The 4,253-nt window shown below is 41.0% G+C and overlaps 1 pseudogene; it reads left to right on the top strand.

The window, feature by feature from the left end:
* The first annotated feature begins 265 nt into the window (after nucleotides 1-265).
* On the top strand, nucleotides 266-1,202 carry LOC102771146 (annotated as a pseudogene).
* Nucleotides 1,203-4,253: the final 3,051 nt, after the last annotated feature.

The following is a 4,253-nucleotide window of genomic DNA, read 5'->3' as shown; positions in this document are numbered from 1 at the left end:
AGTATAACTGAGACTTTATGGGCCACACATTATGTGTCTATCCTCGGGGAACTGTCTTCATTGACACTAAGTGCTACCTCTTTATCCAGAAACTGGAGGAGGGCAGGACTGCGGAGGAGGGCAGGAATGGGGAGGAGGGCAGGACTGGGGAGGAGGGCAGGATGTGGAGGAGGGCAGGACTGGGAAGGAGGGCAGGACTGGGGGGAGGGCAGGATGTGGAGGAGGGCAGGACTGGGGAGGAGGGCTGGACTGGGGAGGAGGGCAGGACTGGGGAGGAGGCCCAATAAGAAGTAGACAGATATGGCTTCTTTCATCACCCCAACATCGTTTGCCTTGTGGATTACTATCTGAGGGAGCAGGGCATTACACAGGAGGCCTGGCTGCTAGTACCTTCTTCCAGGGAGGTACACTATATAAGGAGATAGAAAGGCTGAAACACAAAGGCAACTTCTTGACTGAAGATTAAATCCTTCAGCTGCTGCTGGGTATCTGCAGAGGCCTTGAGGTCATTCATGCCTAGGGGCAAACCCTCCGGGACCTACAGCACACCAGCATCTTGCTTGCAGATGAGGGGCCACCAGTTTTAATGCACTTGGGTTCCATGAGTCAAACATGCACCCATGCCATGTGGATGGCTCCCGCCAGGCTCTGGCCCTACAGGACTGGGCAGCCCAGCGATGCACCATCTCCTCCCCGGCCAGAGCTCTTCTCCATGCAGAGCACTGTGTCATCGGTGAGCAGACTGGTGTCTGGTCCCTAGGCTGTGTGCTATATGCTGTGCTGTTGGGGAAGGCACTTAGACACAGTGATCCAGAAAGGTGACAGCGTGGCCCTTGCTGTGCAGAACCAACTCAGCATCCTGCAAAGCTCCAGGCATTCTTTGTCAATGTGGCAGCCGTGGCCTCCAAGCTGTCTGTGGACCCCCAGCAGCGCCCTCACATTCCTCTCCTCCTCAGTCAGTTGGAGGCACAGCAAACTCAGATCCAGGGCAGCACATGACCCAAACGGAACCAACCAGTGGCCATGTTGAGATGATGGCCCCCGTGTCTTGGAAACAGGCCCCCATCTCTCACTGGAATCTGCATCCTTTCTATCCAGGCTTGCTCTCTTGTAGTTGGGGTGAGGAGGTGGGAGTTAGCCCAGTCTTCTATCTGTTCTGCTCTCTTACCCTTGAGAACAACTGGACAGGGAACCGGAGTTGAGTTGAGTGGATGTGGGGAATGAGCAAAGGGAAAATGATGCGGAAAAGGACTCTGAGCAGATGGCTGAGCTTGCATCATGGTCTGCCTCCAAACATGGGAGCAGGAGAATGTATAAATAGAAGAATAAAGTGAAAGCATTTGGGGAAGAAATGTTAAAACAAACGAACACATTTTAAAAAATTAGAAGAAGAAATTAAAAGAAAAATATAAGATACATAACCTTTAAATTAGATGATTTAAATAAAGTCAAAGGAATGTGGAGCTAAAATATAACATTGCTTCACAGTTCTTGGTCAAATAACATCAACTTTGAAATTCCTACTCTGTACCAGCAAATAGAAATGACACACCAATCAATACTACTATTAGCTAAATAGTTCCACATCTGATTGTTTTACAGAAGTTGTGTGAGATCTATAAATGTCACTTCTGCAAAAGATCAAGATTTAATAAATATTGTGTTCATTTGACAATGTTTCCTGTCCCTCTATTCACCATATGAAAACCCTCAGACATCTCAGTGCAATGTGTTCGCCGATCATAACCCCTATAGTGGACGATATAGGAGGCTCCGAATGACTGAATAAATTACTCGAGTTCAAATATTATATCTGTGTCAGGATCAAATCATGCAGAAATGGTTTTAAGAAAAATTGTAGTTATAAATTGATCTGGATTCTTCAGGTCATACTCTGGCAGAAACCTCTCCCTTAATAAATCATTTGCCTTACTACACTTCTGCTATCTTATCAATTAGCTTACCATTACAGAATATCACTTGAAAGTTTTGTTCCCAAAGCTATTTAGTGATGTTTACTTTTAAGTAACTGAACTAACATTAATTGAGGGCTGATTTTGTGAGTATGGGACTAACTAGAGAATAAAATTTATAATCCAAAGTAAAAAAAGAAAAAAAACACAACAAATATATTTAATTTCAACCTATTATAATATAAGACAGAATATGATTTGAAAGACATATCCTCTATATTGCCTTAGTTAAGGCCATCTTTGATATTTATCTTTCATCCCATATTAGACAACAGCTGTGTTGAATGTACAATCTGTTTTAGCAATTCCTATAACCTTTCTCTGGTATTTTGAGTTGATGTATTTTCTAAGTCTTCATCCACACTTGTGCAACTTTTTAAAATTTAAGACAAGATTTTGTATTCATCCCATTCAATTTCATCTTGCTATACTCAGAGCACTGTGCCAAAATCCTTGTTAGATCTCAATTCATGCATTCAATATAGTAGCTACCCTTCTTCAGTTTATGGATTTTGCTTGATGTGATAACTATACCAGCTAAGGCCAAACCAAGAGCTCTGTGACTCATCGCTATGTATTTGGATTTTTTTGTTTTGTTTTGTCTGTTTGTTTGATTTTTAAATATATCTTTTATTGATTTCAGAGAGGAAGGGAGAGGGAGAGTTAGAAATATCAATGATGAGAATCATTGATCAGCTGCCTCCTGAAAGCTCCCTACTGGGGAGCAAGCCCCCAACCTGGGCATGTGCCCTTGACCAAAATGGAACCCAGGACCCTTCAGTCTACAGGCCAGTGCTCTATCCACTGAGCCAAATCAGCTAGGACTCATCGCTATGTCTTTGAATCAATGTGTTCTACACACACTTCCGTTAGCTGCTCCATTTCTAAAATGCCCACAAAGTTGAGGGGGAATTGAACCTTTTTTTACTAAGGAATAAGTAAAGGTAATGCACCTGGTAAATCAGCACATTTTTCTATTTATTCATTCATTAGTTTATATATATATATATCATCTTGCTATATTCAGAGCACTGTATATATATATCAATTTATTATGTATTGTGTTCACATCATTTCAAAATTAGAAGATTTACATAATATTTTCTACATAAATTGACCCTAAATATTAAGGATGATGTGAGGTTAATTTTATGTGTTAAATCTGCTAGGGCATGGTACCCAGATCTTTGGTCAAACACCAGTGTAGAAGTCATCATGGAGGTGATATTTAGATGGGATTAACATTTGAGTAGAGCAAATTACCCTCCTGAATGTGAATGGGCCTCATTCAGTGTGTTGAAAGCCTTACAAGGAAAGGGATAGACATCTCCCGAGGAAGAGGGAATTCTGCCTCCAAACTACCTTCAGACTTGAGCTTCAACATCAGATCCTCCAAGGATCTCCAGCATGGGAGCCTGGCCTGAGATTTCAGAATTACCAGCCCTCAATTCCTTAAAATATGTCTACACACACACACACACACACATTCTACTGGCTCTGTTACTATGGAGTACCATGAATGATACAGGGACTGATGACATTCAAGCTAAGGTTGGTTTTCTCTAGAGTTGGTTTCTGTATCAGGTAGAATATAGAGTAGTCTGGATAATTTCTATGATCAAATTCAATGCTCCCTCATGACTGCCAGTGACCTATTTATTCCAAATAGTACAGTATTTAGATATCATATGTTTCATTACTTAGATGGGCTTAGTTATTGATTATAGACAGCTGACTTATAATCAAAATATACTGATCAAAAAAATAATAATCTTTAATTACCATTATACAGTGCTGTGGTCTATATATATCTTTCACAAATTTATTACATTTGAATTTTCCAACAATCTTAGGTCACTTATAGCTTACATTTTTAATATAATTTCAAACAGCAAGAAAAATTAAAGAGGTGCACTATTACTTAGGGGAGGAATTAGGACTAGGGAATAGACTCCAGATGTCTTTTTATTTTAGCATCATCTCTTGTTTTTTACCAGAAATTGGACTGCTATGGACTAAATTGTGCCCCGCAACCAATTTCATATATTGAACCCCTAATCCCCAATGTGATGGTATTTAGAGATGAGACTTTTAAGAGGTAATTAAGTTTAGATGACTTCATAGGGTGGGGCCCTCATGATGGGATTAGTGCCCTTATAAGAACAGAAACCCGAGTTCCTTTCTCCCTCTTTTTCTCTCCCTTTCTTCCTCCCCGCACTGCCCCTATTATGTAATGATACAGTGAGTAGGCAAATCAGCAAGAACTTATCTATGCTGGCA

Source organism: Myotis davidii, unplaced genomic scaffold (genome assembly GCF_000327345.1).
Source record: "Myotis davidii unplaced genomic scaffold, ASM32734v1 scaffold778, whole genome shotgun sequence".
In the NCBI taxonomy this organism is placed as follows: domain Eukaryota; kingdom Metazoa; phylum Chordata; class Mammalia; order Chiroptera; family Vespertilionidae; genus Myotis; species Myotis davidii.
The sequence above is the reverse complement of the archived record's forward strand: the minus strand, read 5'-3'. Positions and strand labels throughout refer to the sequence as shown.